A 20,000-nucleotide genomic window follows, 5' to 3' on the forward strand; every position below is an offset into this window, starting at 1 on the left:
TGCAACATCTGATTGGAAAGGAAGGAAAGTAAGACGGAAGAAAGAGAATATGAACGACGGTACAGTAAAAGGGAACGAAACGGGTTGCAGATAGGGGCCGAAGGGTTGCTGCAAAGAACCTTACTAAGTAATGCCTACAGTGCACAGCGTGAGGTGCACTGACGGCACTACTCCTAGGGCTGGCCCGAAGGATTAGATTTATTTTGCCTGGCTAAGAACCAACTGGTTACCTAGCAACGGGACCTACAGCTTATTGTGGGACTCGAACCACGTTATGACAAGAAATGAATTTCTATCACCAGAAATAAATTCCTCTAATTCTTCATTAGCCGGTAGGAGAGTCGAACGCTGGGCCAACAGCGTGCTAAACGACAGCTCTACCCACCCCTCCAACGAAGAACTACCATGGAGGGTGACTCCATGTTTTTGTTGTTATTGATGTATTTTTTTTTAGAATGGATCTTGTCTTGTGTCTGCACGGGCTCTTGCAGGTAAAAGTCTATCAAATGTTGAAAAAGATATCATCTGATCTTCGATAAAGGACGGGAAGTGAAATGGGTAGGATTCCAAACCCCTTTCAGTTCAAATTGCTGGTTGTCAATCACTTGAAGGGAAAAAGTGTGATAGAACTGACTCATGACTGAGTGGTATAAATGCCAGGAACATGGCTTTTGTGTGTGTGTGTGTGTGTGTGTGTGTGTTTGTATGTGTGGGTGGGTGGAGGAGGGATGGCCCATATTTTTTTGGGAGATAGGGTCATCCGAAGATTCTCTCCCAAGTTGGAAGCTAGGATTCGGACGAGAGGAATGGGTTGGGGGGTGGGTATAAAAGTTGGCGAGGGGGTGTAGGGAGGGTGAGGGAGGTAAAACCTAGAGATTAATTTTGACTGCTTCTCCATTTAAATGCTTAAGGCTGAATAGGCAGACGATTTATGGGATTGGCTCAGGGAGCGTGAACGGGCTTGTGAATGGAAGCCATTGAATTTTTTTTTTATTAAGGTTTCAAACTTTTTTTTTTGTAAATGGATCAGATAAAAACAAGTAAAAAATGCGCCGAGGTTTCGTTTCTTCGGCGCAATCGAGTTTTCTGTATATCGTATAATCAAGGCCACCAAAAATAGATCTATCTTTCGGTGGTCTCGATATAATGCTGTATGAGTCGCGGACCATGACACTTTAACCACGGCCCGGTGGTGGCCTATCCTATATCGTTGCCAGATGACCGATTATGGCTAACACAACCCTAAATAAAATAAAAACTACTGAGGCTAGAAGGCTGCAATTTGGTGTGTTTGATGATTGGAGGGTGGATGATCAACATACCAATTTGCAGCCCTCTAGCCTCAGTAATCTTTAAGATCTGAGGGCAAACAGAAAAAGTGCGGACGGAAAAAAGTCCGGACGGGCAGACAAAGCCGGCACAATAGTTTTCTTCTACAGAAAACTGAAAAAAAGGCTACACCCATCAAGACCGACACCAGGATCTGAATAAGCGCCTCAGAGTGTTGCATTTCTTCAAGCGACAGAGGAAAGACAACAAAACAACTCTGTAAAAACAACATTAGTAGCCAGTAAAGGGACACCAAAGCCCCAGCCATCTTCTACTATACCAATTACTTGTCATGACCGAAGCTTTCAACTAGCGCTCTGTTCTCCACTTATGCTTTTATCACTTAAACTTTACCTCCTGTCTGTAGATAAACAAAATGTAATTATATACTCTTACAGTCTACAGTCCTCCTCAGAAGGGCCAACAACAGGGCAAGATTTATTACATATACTGACTGCATACAGTTCTCGAGTAAATGAAACGTGGCAAAATGCTTCCGTAGAGTTTTCAGTCCCCCCCGGATTTTCCTCGCCAACTCTTCTATTTTTTTTCTTCTATTGAACTTATAACTTCATTCATGATCATAATAATAATCTCCAACAACAACAACAGTAACAAGAACAAGGCTTTATAACTTACGTTCGATTTTCGTTAATGACATACATGTTCACACAGACATATTACAGTAATACAGTATATATTTGTGTGTGTACAACCCATATATATATATATATATATATATATATATATATATATATATATATATATTATATATATATATTATATATATATATATATATATATATATATATATATATATATATACACATATATAATATATATATATATATATATATATATATATAATATATATATATATATATATATATATATATATATATATATATATATATATATATATATATATATATATATGTATATATATATACTCGTATATGTATATACACAGTATATATGTGTATGTGTGTGTGTCTGTATACAACCTCAAACACAGATACACCACTACCACTACTACTACTGACCCCGCGGCCTCAAGCATCCCCCCCGCAAGCATCTCACTAACGTCTCGACTGATTGCAGCCCCAGCAGGCTTTGGCTATTCGGCAGGCAGAGCATAATAAACTAAAAGTTTATCCCTCAAACGCCGCCTGGTCGTTGATATTCCGTCTGTGGTATCAGGCCAGGCGAGGCCTCATTTCCTCTCTTTTTATTTCTCTCTCTCTCTCTCTTTTATTTCTCTCTTTTTTCCCCGCCCTCTCTCTTCGGTCAGGTAACAAGATGAGGGAATTCGAGTCCTTCATTCGCCACATGCGAGAGCATGACTCACATGCGGAGTGGTTATAGAGGTGGGGAGATATGCAGTGTCTTGGAGGGGCTGGGGTTGGTAAAGAGATTGTGTAAGGGAGTTTGCACTATTTATAAGTGGGTGTGGGTGTAGGGGCGGGATGGGTGTAGGTGTTACGTGCTGAATGTGGATTCGTTTGGTCGTGGTGTGTGTTTGTGTGTGTGTGTATATGTGTTGGTGTTCTTAAATTGTATTTATATTTATGGTTTATAGTGTTTTAATAAGAGGTTGCAGTAATGTTATTTGCTGTATTGTATGTATGTATATACATATATATATATATATATATATATATATATATATATATATATATATATATATATATATATATATATATATATATATATATATACATATATAGTATATATATAAATATATATATATAATATATAATATATATATATATATATATATATATATATATATATATATATATATATATATATATATATATATATATATATATATATATATATATATATATATATATATATATATATATATATATATATACATATATATATATATATATATATATATATATATATATATATATATATATATATATATATATATATATATACACACATATACCATGGATCAGAGAACCGACTGACCAAAATGTGGTTTGATTCTACAACAGAAAAAATAAAACAGAAAAAAAAGGTCCTAACTCCACCTTTCCCCTAAGGTGATAATTAATAGGTCATCCAACCTAAAAAAAAGAGAAAAAAAAACAACGAAACTCCGAGAAGAAAAATAGGATTGCAAATAGTCCAGGACAGCCGATAGTCATTCATCACATTTCACGCGACGAACTTCTGAAATAGCATTTTTTAAAAGTAATTTTAAATGACTTATTGATGGATATGACGAGTCTCAAGTGTGCGCGTGCGTAAAAGAGACACTCTCATGTGATCAGTTTCATCAGTAATCTGTCCTCGGGGAAGTCACTAATATTCAACTCGGTATTATCCATCCTCCTCCATTCTCGCAATTCTTTCAATCACATATAAACTGGAAATGTGGAATTTAGGCCGAAGGTCAAGCGCTGGGACCTATGAGGTCATTCAGCCCTGAAACGGAAACTGAGAGTGAAAAGGTTTTTTTTCAAAGGCGTAACAAGAGAAAAAAACCCAGTTGCACTATGAATCCATTATTAGGAGAGGGTGGAAAGTAAGATGGAAGAAAGAGAATATGAAAGGAGGTACAGTATAAGGAATGAAAGAGGACGCACCTAGGGGCCGAAGGCACGCTGCAAAGAACCTTAAGTAATGCCTACAGTGCGCCGAGTGAGGTGCACTGACAGCACTACCCCATACTTGAATAGAAATTGAAGGATTTCTGTTCTTCAGCTATTTATCCCAGTCAATCCATTCTTTGTCATCTTACGTTTAAGTATCCAGGAGTTTACAGTCCTTATTGAAATCTACTAACCTTGGATTATGTATTTGTGGTCTTTAAACTTGTGCGTGTGTGTGTTTGTGTGTATAAAACAATGATTAAATAATGTTCACAAACTGTAGAATGTGTGTGCGTGTGTGTGTTTGTGTGTATAAAACAATGATTAAGTAATGTTCACAAACTCTAGAGTGTGTATGTGTGTGTTTGTGTATAAAACAATGATTAAGTAATGTTCACAAACTCTAGAGTGTTTATGTGTGTTTTTGTGTGTAAAACAATGATCAAATAATGTTCACAAATTCTAGTGTGTGTGTGTGTTTATGTGTTTAAAACAAATGTCTAGTGTTTTTTTTGTGTATAAAACAATTAAGTGTTTTGGTGTGTGTGTGAGTGTGTATGTGTAAAGCAATTATTAAAATAATGTTCATAAAAATCTAGTGTGTGTGTGTGTAAAACAATTAAGAAACAATGTCCACAAATGTCTAGCGTGGTTTTAAGTGTGTTTGCATGCGTGTAAAATAATAAATAATCAATGTCTAAAAAGCCTATGATTTTTTCATTTTCCCCAATATTTAATTGACGTTTCTCATCGGCTTCGCATTTGTCATGACACGGAGTATTAACAGCTAATGCGCCACGGCCGTAATGAACTGACGTCATTCTTTGTACGCACGAGACTCTAATGGCCTATTACTTTCCCACTACAATAGTCGCATTTCACGAGAGCGTAACTGGCAATTAGGTAGATAAAAACGAAAAAAGAAAAAAAACGATTAAATCATTGTGCAAATGTAGTCGTATGTTTAAAAAGAACTTTTTTCAACAACGTCTCGAAATCTCTACGTGTGAAAATGCATTTTTTTTAAAAACCTTACTTCTTAAACGGTAGGTTTAGTAGCAGGAAAAAAATGGAGGTGGAGGAAAAAAATGGTCGAGTCTATTTTTGGCATAATCTTTTCCTTCCGACTTCTAAATTACCTCATGAGCGAGAGTTGGGTATGAACGTGAAAAAGATTCTCTGTTTCACTCTCTTTCTCTGTCTGTCTGTCTGTCTCTCTCTCTTTCTCTCTATCTCTCTCTTTCTCTATGTCTGTCTCCTTTTCTTTCTTTTCCACTATCTCTCTCTCCGTCTCTCCCTCTATCTGTCTATCTATCTCTGTCTCTCTATCCATCTTTATCTCTCTGCCTCGTTCTCTCTCCCTCTCTCTCTCTCTTTCTCTGTCTGCCTGTCTCTCTATCATCTCTCTTTCTCCTTCTGTCTCTCTGACTCCCGACGTGGGATTAGACTGGTCAATCCTCTTGCCTTTGACAAGCGGAATGTCAGCTAAGAGCTGAATTTGTAAATGGAACCAAGCTGGGACGATTTGGAATTCTGGTGTTCCTCCTTCCCCTTCCCTTCCTCCTCCTCCTCCTCCTCCTCCTCCTCACCTTCCACTTCATTCGGCAGAAGTGGCAGGCTACCGAGAGTCTCTGAAGAAGTGGGGGGCAGATAAAAAAGGAGACTGGATGAGAGAGAGAGAGAGAGAGAGAGAGAGAGAGAGAGAGAGAGAGAGAGAGAGAGAGAGAGAGTCTTCTTAGTCGGTCAATAGGGCGAGCCTTGTCTATGCAATGGTGTCTGGTCTGAGCGTAGAGGTCAATCACGTTTTCTTACAATGTCTCTTCCACTTTGATGTCTGCGTTCCTGTGCAACAAAGGGCAGATTTAAATTCCTGTACAAGGAATTTAAGCAGGCCGCTGTTTAGCAAGTCTAACTTTGATATCGAGACAGCGTTACCATGTACACGAGAGGGAGGTCATAGGCAATGGCGTCTTGATTTTAAAATTTCTAGACATTTTTCTTTACAAATAACACTTTTTAATAAAACAGATTGTTAAAAGCCTTTACCTGCCGCCTAAAACACCTTGATAATAAAGTGTTTGAAATTCATGATTTAAATTTATATTTTCTTTAAAAATTACATCTTTTATTAACACAGTGTCAAAGGTTCTCACCTGACGCCTACAACACATTGATAATAAAGTGTTTGAAACTCTTGTTTTAAATTTATATTTTCTTTAAAAATTACTCTTTTTATTGACACGGTGTCAAAGGTCCTTACCTGACGCCTAAAACACCTTCATAATAAAGTGTTTGAAACTCTTGATTTAAATTTATATTTTCTTTAAAAATTACACTTTTTATTAACACGGTGTCAAAGGTCCTTACGGGACGTCTACACACATCTAGTTATGAATGTTATAGTGTCAGAAACTTTCACCGAAGGCCCACTTATATTTCTCAGTTAAGCTATCAGTGCCACAAACCATTGCCTGACACCTCCATACATTTAGTTATTATTACATTAGTGTCAGAAACTCCAATTAAAGTAGCAGTATTAAAAATGCTTTCCTGACACCTGCATACTCGTACATTTATCTATTAATGTCAATTAGTGCCTGACACCTGCATACATTTATCTATTAATGTATTAGTGTCAGAAACTCTTACCTAAAGCCTACATACATTCCTCAACTAAGGTATTATTAGAAACCACTCCTTAGCACCTGAGCAAATCTAGCTATTAACGTATTAGTGTCATAAACCCTTGCCTAAGGCATACACAGATCTCCCAATTAAGATATCACTATTAGAAACCCTTCCCTAACACCTGCGTAAATCTAGCTATTAACGTATTAGTGTCAGAAACCCTGATCTGAGGCATACATAGATCTCCCAATTAAGCTGTCAGCACTACAAGCCTTTCCCTAACACCTGCAGACATCTAGCTATTAATGTATCAGTGTCAGAAACTCTTACCTGAGGCCTACATAGATCTCCCAATTAAGCTGTCAGCACTACAAGCCCTTCCCTAACACCTGCATACATCTAGTTATTAATGTATCAGTGTCAGAAACTCTTGCCTAAGGCATACATAGATCTCCCAATTAAGCTGTCAGCACTACAAACCCTTCCCCTAACACCTGCATACATCTAGCTATTAATGTATCAGTGTCAGAAACTTACCTGAGGGCTATATATATTCCTCAATTAAGCCATCAGTACCAGATACCCTTTCCCTGACACCTGCATACAATATCCCACGAAGATAATCAACCTTCCAAACTCGTCACCAGAATCCTGCATAATCCAAAACTCACGCGGATGACTGGGCCTTCAAAACAGGAAACGCAGCTCCTCAGAAAAGCCAGAAAAAGCTTCTCGAGAGGTTGTTCAGGAAATCAGGGCTTCAATTAGAGACGAGTGTCTCCGAGGGTTCTCCAGCGAAATTGAGCCTGTGCAACGGGGACTCACGCTTGATCAGATTTTGCATTTTTTCTTGGTAATAAGCAATGAACGTGGTTTTGTCAAATGGACAGATGGGAATCTCTTCTGTTCAGTTAAGCAAAGAGTTTGAATTTCACGTTCATGTCGGTAGGTAGTGATATAAAAGGCACTGAATTTTGAAACGGATACGGGAAGATTCTCAGAGAAATTTGAAACTTCACTTCAGGTGGAAAGATGTCAGCTGGTAAATGAAAAGAATTTGAATTTTACGATCGTACATATATATATATATATATATATATATATATATATATATATATATATATATATATATATATATATATATATATATATATATATATATTGAATTTAGCAACAGATTATTATTATTATTATTATTATTATTATTCAGAAGGTGAAGCCTATTCATATGGAACAAGCCCACCACCACAGGGGCCACTGACCTGAAATTCAAGCTTCCAAAGAATATGGTGTTCAAATATGGATACAGACAGATTGTCTCTGAAATCTGAAACTCCACTTCAGATGAAAAGACAAAAATCAGTCAGGTCAGTTGGTATATTAAGAATCTGAATTTTGCGACGATTCAGATACATGTAATTCGCTGAATTCTGAAACTGATTACTGACAGATTCTCCCTGAAATCTGAAACCACTTCGGATGGAATTATTATCAATTATTATTATTATTATTATTATTATTATTATTATTATTATTATTATTATTATTATTATTATTATACAGAAAATGAACCCTATTCATATGGAACAAGCCTACCAAAGGGGCCACTGCCATAAAATTCAATCTTCCAAAGAAACCCAATCAGGTCAGTTGACTGAAAAGAAGAATATCAGTCAAGTCAGTTGACTGGAAAAACTAAAATCATTCAGGTCAGCTGGTAAGCGACAAATTTGAACATTACGATACAGATAAACATAATTCGCTGAAATCTGAAACGGATAAAGTACAACTCCCCCTGAAATCTGAAATTTCATTCCTCGCGACCCTCACGGATTTTCTCTCTCCCAGCCTACCATCATCGCCACCTGTACGGCCTCTGTTAAACATCAGCTGAGAAAGGAAACGACGAGGACCCTTATCCGCAAAGGGATCAGTGCCGCCCCTGGTTCCTGGAAGGCCTCCCACCCCGGCTCCCCTCGCCAACACCCCTTCTCAGGGGCGTCTCCTTGTAAAGTGTCACGTCAATGAAAACTCTCTCTCTCTCTCTCTGACCTCAGCATTTGTGGATAACACTCCTCTTCTCTCTCTCTCTCTCTCTCTCTCTCTCTCTCTCTCTCTCTCTCTCTCTTTGTATGTGGTGTGTGAGTCACATTTTCAATCTCATAAAGTAGGGGTGATGAGAAGGGACTTCTTATTCCAAGTGAGAGAGAGAGAGAGAGAGAGAGAGAGAGAGAGAGAGAGAGAGAGAGAGAGAGAGAGAGAGAGAGAGAGAGAGAGAGAGAGACCTTTGGTGAATGAAGGAGATAGGTTGGGAGGAGGGTTGGGTGGTACAAGGGTAGGGGTAGAGGATGCAGGGGGGCAGGAGGTGAGATGCACTGAGATGTATGGAGAGAATATATATATATATATATATATATATATATATATATATATATATATATATATATATATATATATATATATTATTTATTTATTTACATTATTATTATTATTATTATTATTATTATTATTATTATTATGCCAGATAGTTAGAAGATCTTGGTGAGAAGAAACCAGTTTCTAGAAGGCCATGGGGCTAGCAATCTCATCCCAAAATATCTCTATGGAAAAAAGGAATAAACAAGTACAAAATGCGCCGAAGTTTCCTCGGCACAATTGAGTTTTCTGTACAGCTTATAATGCTGCATGAAATTTTCAGCCGCAGCCCATGAAACTCTTAGCCGCAGCCCATGAAACTCAGCCACGGTCCGGTGGTGGCCTGTGTTGTTGGTACTTATAGCGGTGCCAGAAGTATGATTAGGGCTAACTTAAACTTTAAATAAAATAGAAAACTACTGAGGCTAGAGGGATGCAATTTGGTATGTTTGATGATTGGAGGGTGGATGATCAACATACCAATTTGTAGCTCCCTAGCCTCAACTGTTTTTAAGATCTGAGGGCGGACAGAAAAAGTGAGGGAGGACAGACAAAGCCGGCACAATAGTTTTCTTTTATAGAAAACTAAAAGTGAATAATGCACTAACAGAAGTGGTGTCAGCATTAGACTTCCTAATTACCAATAAAGTTTATATCTTTAGATAACATAATATTCATATTTCCCAAGGAAAATAAAAATGAATATGATCAAATCTGGAGATTATTTTTTCTATCACAAGTTTACTGACATCTGATATTCTCGGATAAAACAATGTTTATTAAAAGTCCCACCAGACAAGTGAACGAAAACGTCAAATATCTGGACGTTTTCTCCTGAAACTTGTTAGTGACAGCAGTTTTTTTTAATAAAAATATTGGCTTAGTATCATTTTACATACACATATACACACCCACAAGCACACTCACAGAGTGAATGAACGCGCCAGACTGACGTCTGAACATTTTCTCCTAAACTCGGTTATTGACACCACTTACGAAAATGTTTGTTCAGTCTCAACTAAAACCTGAATGAATGTGCTAACCTGTGGAACATTTTCTTAAAACATATTTTTTACTAAAACTACACTTTGATATGCCCTACGACTGTTTTTTGACAGATATGAAAATGTTTGTTCGATTTTCCACTAGATAATTTTCTCAAAAAAACATTTTCACTGAAGCCAGATTTTTTCTTATGCCCAGCCACTGTTTTACGCAGGCATGAAAATGTTGATTCAGCTTTAACTAAAACCTGAATGAATACTCCACAAGTGTAAAACATTTCCTCCCAAACATTTTCACTGAAACCAGGTTTCTTATGTCCCATGACTGTTTATTTCACTTAAAACCTGAATGAAAACGCCACAAGTGTAAAACATTTTCTCTCAAAAATTTTCACTGAAACCAGGTTTCCTTATGCCCCCAAATCTCGCTTAAAGCCTGGAAAACACAAGTCTGGAGCATTTTAAAAAAAATATTCCTGAAACCAGATTATCCCCAGTGCAACTTTTTGAAACTGAACTGAATTGAATTATAGGCCAATTTAGGCAAAAGTTACACTGGGACCTTTGAGGTCATTCAGCGCTGAAAACGGAAATTGACAGTAAAAAAGGTGAAAGGTGTAACAGGAGGAAAACTTCAAAGCAGTTGCACTATGAATCAACTGTTGTTAGGAGGTGGAAAGTAAGATGGAAGAAAGAGGATATGAACGGAGGTACAGTAAAATGAACGAAAGGGGGGTTGCAGCTAGGGGCCTTAGGAAGACACGCTGCAAAGTATCTTAAGTGATGCCTACAGTGCACCGCATGAAGTGCACTGACGGCACTAACCCCGCCCCCCTACGGGGCCACGACTATTTGTCTCACTTAATGAGCCCCCACGAATCGCCGATCGTCGTCCGGAGGAGGTGTGAAATGACTTTTGTAAGTCTAATTACCTCGATTGAGTACCGCCCCAAAAGGTTGCCAAACTTTTCGAGTGGTCCTTAAATCCCGGGGTGAGGTTCCTGCTCCGAAGGGCGCATTTCGGAGGCGTCTTGGAAGAGATCGATCTGAGAACGGAGTCGGGTTCTTGTGGATTGAAGGGAAATAGAATAATCTTTCAGAAATATGTCATTTCTCATCTTAATCTTCGTGTTCTGTGTCTCTGGTTTAAGTCGACGTCTGCCTGTGCTTTGAATGCTTTGAACTAAATATATATATATATATATATATATATATATATATATATATATATATATATATATGTATATATAATGTTCTTACCTTAATTACCTATAAATGAGTAAGACAACAGGTCTCCTGCTATACTGAAACTCTCAGGATCGCTGTGATAAGTTGGTGAAACCAAGATAAGTAAGTGTGTCCATGATATGACAGTTCAACCTACTGTCCTCAACTCTAGGACAATAGGTTGTACAGCATTCCTTATGATTCTTTAGGGCCTAAAGAATTAGCCAATCTTGCAAAAGGGTTTCGTCAGACTTTAAAACGTATTCCTCAGTAGTGAAATTATACTTTATAAAGATATGAATATTTATGCAATATTCTCTGTAAAGTCTTTTGTAAATACATGCATATGTAAAAAATTTGATCTAATGTATAAGGCATATAGCTGCAATAAAGGATTCATTTCAAGTCAATTCAATTCAATTCCATTACAAATACATTACAAACGCTGCTTCAAATGCTGAACGAGGCGGTCTTCTTTGAAAAGAAACCTATTCAAAACACCTGAGTCATCTTAAAGTAACCTTTTCGCGATCTTGTAACAAAAAGAAGTCCCACTCAGATCCCCTTCGCGTTATCAGTACTGATAAGCTGATCAGCTGGCCACAGTCTCACTTCTTAAGTGCCCTTTCGGTGACTGTGCTGAGGTCAGCATTTTGGAGGACAAGAAATCTCTCTTACGGGCTCTGAGAAGACATTTGTTTGGGTGACATGTCCAGAAAAATCAAGGCACTACTTGAAGTTCTCAAAAGTGCCACAAAAAATGCAATAATGTTTAAAAATCGAGCAGTGGATACTTTACAATCTTCGATGATTCTCTCAAGGCAAGGAAATAACATAAGGTCAATCAGAGGATGATGTAAGGGTGAATAGAATTTTTACGAGGTGGTAATAGTAAATGCCTTATGCATTAGGAAAATAGGCCAGCTTTTGCCAATTTACATCAAATGTAACGTTCGTTGTCCATTATGAAATACAGCAACGGGTCTCGGTAAATGAAAACAGCCACTGAATGAGCTAAAACCTAAATCTTTCCAATCTGGTGCGGAGAGCTTACTATGGTAAATATTGGGACATCAAATAAAGTGTAAAATCTCGTATAAAGACCAATCATGGGCCGAAACCGTCAATTAAAAGATAGCTTGGAAGCTCAGTTGATTATAAATTCACAAGGGGACAATTTAGATTAATTTGAAAACGTAATGTATAGACACTCGTACATTACGTAATATTCCTGTTTGAATGATACTTCCATAATCTAATCAGGACATCTTGCGACGCTCCCTGAAACGATATTGTAAAAACAACACAGTTTCAACAACAAGACCTCAGATAAACCACAGACATACACACGCAAACCTCGACACACATTATCAAAAAAGCCAGCCGGTGAATTTTTGTTTGGGAGGGGGACAAAAAGCCCCCACCACGCACCAGGGGAGAAGAAAAGCTCCGAAACAAATTAAATCTTGGTTATCTTCTAGGAAGGGATAGCCATCTTGGCTCGGTGAACGTTTTAATGAGATTACCTCTGCCCGCTTTAGGCCTAGATTCCAGGTACCTTAAACCCCACCCCCTCTCTCACCTCCTCCCAACCACCCCCCTCTCTCTCTCTCTTCCCCTCACGCATGAATTCCTTCGCTGAGTGAAATCTCAGGTCACCTGTAATGGCTCTTCGTAGGTCCTACTAATTGATATCGTATCTAAAGCCTGTATACATATATTAAACATATTACCTGGACCTGTATAAAAATACAGCAGAATGTAAGTAACTGTATGAGAAAGTATAAACGAATAGACACACATTATGCTACAGAGGAAGGCCGCTAGACCTGTCCTTTCCTTGAGGCCTGATGAGGCTGGTAAACATTTGCTGGTGGGTCGACTGGTTGGTGAGAGCGCGGGAGTCAACCGCAGACCTTGCAAACACAAAACGAGTGTGCTACCACTGAGTCAAGGCATTCACTAATATATATATATATATATATATATATATATATATATATATATATATATATATATATATATATATGTGTGTGTGTGTTGATATATTACGTTTTATTAATAGTAGTAACCTCTGAAAGTTGACAATCTTCCTGAAATAAATGAGTTTATCTTTATTATTATTATTATTATTATTATTATTATTATTATTATTATTATTACAACAGAAAAGAGCATTTTTTTATATAAACATATTTATATTTTTATATTTAAATATATATATACTGTATATATATAAATATTTACATAATTTTTATGTATATATATAAAATTACGTTTTACTATTATTATTATTATTATTATTATTATTATTATTATTATTATTATCATAAACAGAAAATCATTCTACACCCAAATCAGCAGACGCCATTCAATCGCCTCCGAAAAAATATTCCTTCTTTTCCTTCCTGGTTCCTCAGGAAATGGAAAGCCAAATTAAATCTGTCCGAAGGATCCCTCTTCAGGAAAGGATATAAAGAGACGATATCGTTACTCGTTGTGTACAACAACAGGAGGAGGAGGAGGAGGAGGAAGAGCCAGCCGTTAACCCGGATTTATTGGGTGAAATTGACTTTTTTTATTGTCTCGTGGAGGTCCTACTTTCAACCGTAGCCAAAAGTGGCTGTTTTTTCTTTTTTTTTTGTCTGTAGGATATCGAGAAATTAATTGGGGAATGTATCTGATCTCTCTCTCTCTCTCTCTCTCTCTCTCTCTCTCTCTCTCTTTCTTTCTTTAATTATATAAGTTTTATCTTTTGAGACTTAAGCATTTATACAAAGCTCTCTCTCTCTCTATCTATCTATCTCTCCCTATCTCTCTCTTTAGTTATATAAGTTTTATCTTTTGAGATTTAGGTATTTATAAAAAGCTATCTCTCTCTCTCTCTTTAATTATATAAGTTTTATCTTTTGAGATTTAAGTATTTATAAATCTCTCTCTCTCTCTCTAATTATATAATTTTTATCTATTGAGATTTAAGCATTTATACAAAGCTCTCTCTATCTGCCTCTCTCTCTCTCTTTAATAATATACAATGGGCGTGTGTGCGTGGGTGTCAGTGATGACAAATTTGTCAGTTTTTGTCAACTTGCGTTGCAATATGCATGGTCATCGAGTTTGTTATTGGCCAGAAGTGAAAACAACAAATACATAAAAAATAAAAGGAATATTCACAATGAACACCATAATGCCTCGCTTTACAAGTTGGTGACACATGCTAGGAGTCATTTATTAATAAAGTAAAAAAAAGAGGAAGTTAAATAAATATATAAATAAATAAATGAATGGATAAATAAATGGATAAATAAAAAACAATATAAATAAACATCAACAATTCATCCACGAAAATATTCAACTTAAAATTGGCCTTTAGCATGAACTATGTGACATTTTGGCCTAGAAATCTCGAGAGAAAATACTTTCTAAAGTGTCATATCAAACTTCAAAAATGCCTCTTTGAAAAGCCTGAAATAGGAGACACGATGCTTTCAGCCGGGTTTCGTGAACGATTTTTGTTTAAAATAACCTTTTTTTTCGATATTGCAATTTCGTTTTCCAAATATTGGATTTTGGTTTCGATGTAACCGCTCTTGTCAAGATGTGAGGGGTTGAGTGTTTGAGGGCGATACTGAGAGAGAGAGAGAGAGAGAGAGAGAGAGAGAGAGAGAGAGAGAGAGAGAGAGAGAGAGAGAGAGAGAGAGAGAGAGAGAGAGAGCTTCTTCATAGCTTGTATCATTTATTTCTTCCACATTTCTTCTTTTTGTTTTGAACTGTAATGAAGGTGTTTGATATCCATCTGATAATTTTTGGGATAGTGAAACTTCTCTCTCTCTCTATCACACACACACACACACACACACACAAACATCACCATCATCACTATCATCATTATCGTGAGACAATTCATCCTGCAGACCATCCATTGTAAACATAAGTCTGGAGACCTTCTCCTATAGGCCTCTCTCCCTCTCTCTCTCTCTCTCTCTCTCTCTCTCTCTCTCTCTCTCTCTCTCTCTCTCTCTCTCTCTCACCCCCTTATACCTTCCGGGTCTTCTTTTTCATCTTCTCTCCCTCTCTGTCTTTCTCTCTCTCTCTCTCTCTCCCCTTCTACCCTCTGGGCCTCCTTCTCCTTCTTATTCTCCTTCTTCTCTCTTCTTCTTCTTCTCTCTCTCTCTCTTCATGCCCCTTCTACCCTCTGGGTCTCCTTCACCTCCTTCTTATTCTTTTTCTTCTTCTTTCTCTCTCTCTCTCTCTCTCTCTCTCCACGCCCCTTCTGCCTTACGGTCTTCTTCTTCTTCTTCTTCTTCTTCTTCTTCTTCTCTCTCTCTCCACGCCCCTCCTGCCTTCGGGTTTTCTTCTTCTTCTTATTCTTCTTCTTACACGCATAAACAAAGACAATAATTCCAATGCTCTGAGGGCGGCGACGAACGCCCTCAGGCAGGCGTTTCTTCAGGTGGCCTGGCTGGCGCTCACAGAGGCCGTTTCGACAACCTTTTGTAAGGAGAGGGATTGTTGTCGTTGTGGTGCCTTTCCTCCATAGATCTTCTCCTCTTCTTCTCTTCTTCTTCTTCTTCTTCTTCTTCTTCTTCTTCTCATGGATTTGGGTACGTAAATACCTTAGCCAAATCCCTGATTAACGTCCGACAAAAGCCAGTCCTCAAAGACAGGAGTATACGAAATCCCTTGCCTTGACTGAGACCAATCCTACATCGGTTTTACAGGTAATCACTCCCCCAGAGATTACTAAAACATGAAAGTTCAGTTAGGTATTTGGATGATTAACGTCCGACAAAGCCAGTCCCCAAAGACAGATCTCCCTCCTCGACTTCTTCTTCTTCTTTACTTCTTCTTCTTCTTCTTCTTCTTCTTCTTCTTCTTCTTCTTTTCTCAGGAATTTGGCTAAGGTATTTGGGTAGGTAAATACCTTAGCCAAATCCCTGATTAACGTCCAACAAAAGCCGAGTCCCCAACGACACAAGAGTATTCGAAATCCCTTGCCTCGACTGTGACCAATCCTACATCGGTTTTACAGGTAAATCACTCCCCCAGAGATTAGTAAAACATAAACGTTCAGTTAGGTATGGCCAACAGAGTTCAGATATTTTTAACCACATAAATAACCATAATCACAGAATAAACTGGAATTTGTCACATATAATTTATAGCAGCAGTTGTCGGTTCAAAAGCCAAATGGTAGAATCAGCACTGACTAAACGAAGAAATACGATGAACCTCTCAAAAGGAGCTTGGGGCTCAGATATTATAGAAAAATCTTCCTCCAACCAGGGATTAAGAAGATTAAGGAGAAATTGTCAACTGGAGTGACGTGACGGCTGACCTCTGGATCTCTTGGTATAAACACCGCTCTTCTGTAACCCTTATCTCATTCATTACCTACCTGAAGAGGGAGACAGTTGTTCTCTGAAGTATAGCATTAACTTTCCACAATTTGGCGTTTATATGGGATCCTTTTATTAGATATATATATATATATATATATATATATATATATATATATATATATATAAATATTTCTAAAACCTTTAATGCTTTATGTAGTAATCTATTGTACCAAAATATTCAGTTTTAGAGTAAAAATGAATAAGTTGAACTCATGTTCATCAACTGTATTCCCTCAATGGTTTTGCAAGTTTAATTACGCGTAATTACGTGTAATCATATATGTCGCATTGCAACCCATCAGGCATTACTGATTATTCAGCCAATTCCAAACTGAAAAGTATGTTTTACATTATAAAGCATTTTGGTCATAAGTAATGCATGGGTGTGCAATGTTTTTTGTTATAACTGGAATCTCCTTCCATTGCACTGCAATGGTTTGAATGATTAATATAAAATTTTTACTTATGATAGTAAACTGTAATAAAGTTTACTGACGTTGTCAAAACAATTATTGATGCAATTTGGTAATCCAAACCTTACGAATGATATACCGTATGTCTAGAAAGTGGTCATGTTATAGAAAATGGGGATACAGATGTTGAAAATGGAGGTGCAATCATAGAAAATGGGGTACAATTATAGAAAATGTTGGAAGCAATTACAGAAAATGGGAACAAACTTTTAGAAATGGAGATTCAGTTATAGAAAATGGAAGCACACCCTTGTAGAAAATGGAAACACTCTGATAAAAAGTGGAAAGATAATTATAGCAAATGGAAATACAAATACAGAGAATGGAAACACATTTATAGAAAAATGCGATTTAATTATAGAAAGTGGAAATATTAACATAGAAAATGGAGATCCAATTCTAGAAAATGGAAACAGACATAGAAAACGGAAATATCATTATAAAAAACGGAGATCCGATAGGGTATGGATACAATTTTTTCAAAGAAATTCTCGGTTCATTTTCTTTTCCTAAGGAAAGCATTTTGCCGAAGACTCGCCAAATCAGGTCATATCAGCGGACCGTGAAGTTACGGGGAAAAACTAATCCTGATAAAATCAGGTCGCAGAGAGAGAGAGAGAGAGAGAGAGAGAGAGAGAGAGAGAGAGAGAGAGAGAGAGAGAGAGCTCTTCGTAGAATAAAATAATTTTTTAATATTCTTTGAAAGTCCTGATTGTTCTTTGTTCTTTGAAATAGGAAATATTTTTTTTAAAGTGTATTGTTAATTCTGGTTGTTCTTGGTGAAATAAAATAATTTTTTAATATGCTTTGAAAGTCCTGATTGTTCCATGTTCTTTGCGAAATAAAAAAAATCCTGATAGTTTCTGGTGAAATAAAATGATTTTCTAAAGTGTATTGTTAAATCCTGATAGTTTCTGGTGAAATAAAATTATTTTTTAAAGTGTACTGTTACTCCTGATTGCTGCTGGCGAAATAAAATGATTTTTGGAAGTGTATTAAACCTGACTGTTTCTGGTAAAACAAAAATTTTTTAAAGTGTATTCTTCACCCTGATTGTAGCCGGTGAAATAAAATAACTGGGTATTGTGGTTTGAAATTCATGATTGCTGTGATATTATAATCTGTCAAGAAATTACTATCTGCAATAGCTTTCATATTTACTGTCGTGTTTATTTTATTATGTCTTTCAAAAATCTAAGTTCGTAATTTATTCCCTATTTTACTTATGTTTAAAATCCCTTAATCTTTTATTACATACATCTCTTACGAAATAATATACTAATCTGATTCTTTCGTTTGTTGTTGTGTAGAAAAACAATTAAGAAAAATTATTCATTGATTCTCATGCTTGCTATGACATGATAAATACTTATAATAAAAACATATTTGTCCAATGATTCTCATACTCGTTTTAATACCAAGAATCCTTAAAAGGTTATATATTATATATGCTGATTCTTGTGCACAATGCTATATCTCAAATTCAATTAAAAATATTATTTGAATCTCTTGCATGATATGACGTAAAAAATATCCCTTTAAGATGTTTCTAAAAATATTTTCCGCCTTACTGCAACGTCATAAAATCCTCAGACATTTTCATGAGCTAATTCTCAAAGTCGTTTTGATATCAAAGATACTCTGGATATTTTATGGTCTGATTGCGACATCATAAATCTCCCCCCTCCCCCCCACCAAAAAAAAGACTATTCTTTATGCACTAATTCTCACGATTGATGTGGCGTCATAAATATCTTAAAGTAATTTATCTTCAAAAATGTTTTTTTATCCTTCAATTTTTTCTTTAAAATTTTTTTATCTTTAAAAATTTTTATCTTTAAAATTTTTTTATCTTTAAAAATTTTTTATCTTTAAATTTTTTTTACATTTTTTAACTTTCAAAATTTTTTTATCTTTAAATTTTTTTATTTCAGATTTTTTCTTCAAATTTTTTTTATCTTTCACATTTTTTTATCTTTAGAATTTTTTTTCTTTCAAAATTCTTTTTATCTTTCAAAAAATTTTTTTATAAAGAATTTTTATTTGTGAAGATATATATGGAGTCACAAATCCCTTAGTCAAATAACTTCTAATGACATCACAAATCTTTTAAAAGCTATTTCTATTTTAAAAGATTTCTATTTTTCACGGTCATTGCAACATCATTCGTCACTTGGAAATTTTGTTTAATGTAACCATTAAAAAATTACGAGAATAAAAAAACAAGACAGAAATATTAAATAAATTTCAGAGGTTTAGCGCAGAGATTTTTCTTATATGAAAAATTTTCTTTCGGGTTTATCGGCCTCATCGATGAACAGAGATATTCAATATATAATTGAGGTTTTGTGCAGAAATTTAACAAAATTTTAAAGTTTACTGACTTCTTCTACAGACAGAAATAATTAATATACATCTGAGATTTAGTGCAGATTAAAAAAAAAAAAAGATTTAAAGTTTATTAACATCTTCGACAGACAGAAATAATCAATATATACTTACTTTAGCTCAGAGATTAAAAAAATCATTTAAAGTTTATTGAAGTCTACAATAGACAGAAATATTCAATATATACCTGAAGTTTAGCACAGATTTAAAAAAAATATTTAAAGTTTATTGACATCTTCGAAAGACAAAATACTCAATATATATCTGAGATTTAGTGCAGATTAAAAAAAAAAAGATTTTATGTTTACTGATATCCTCAATGGACAGAAATAATCAATATACATCTGAGATTTAGTACAGAGGTTAAAAAAAAAAGATTTAAAGTTTATTGACATCTTCGACAGACAGAAATAATCAATATACATCTGAGATTTAGTGCAGAGATTAAAAAAAAAAAGATTTAAAGTTTACTGATATCCTCAACAGATAAAAATATTAAATATATATCTTACTTTAGCTCAGAGA

General features: G+C 35.8%; 1 protein-coding gene across 1 annotated transcript in view; it reads right to left on the reverse strand.

Moving 5' to 3' along the window:
* The window catches only part of Scp2 (Sarcoplasmic calcium-binding protein 2), a 191,538-nt gene that overhangs the window by 62,660 nt on the left and 108,878 nt on the right, over positions 1–20,000 (reverse strand).

The sequence above is a fragment of the Macrobrachium rosenbergii genome, chromosome 7 (genome assembly GCF_040412425.1).
Source record: "Macrobrachium rosenbergii isolate ZJJX-2024 chromosome 7, ASM4041242v1, whole genome shotgun sequence".
Lineage (NCBI taxonomy): Eukaryota > Metazoa > Arthropoda > Malacostraca > Decapoda > Palaemonidae > Macrobrachium > Macrobrachium rosenbergii.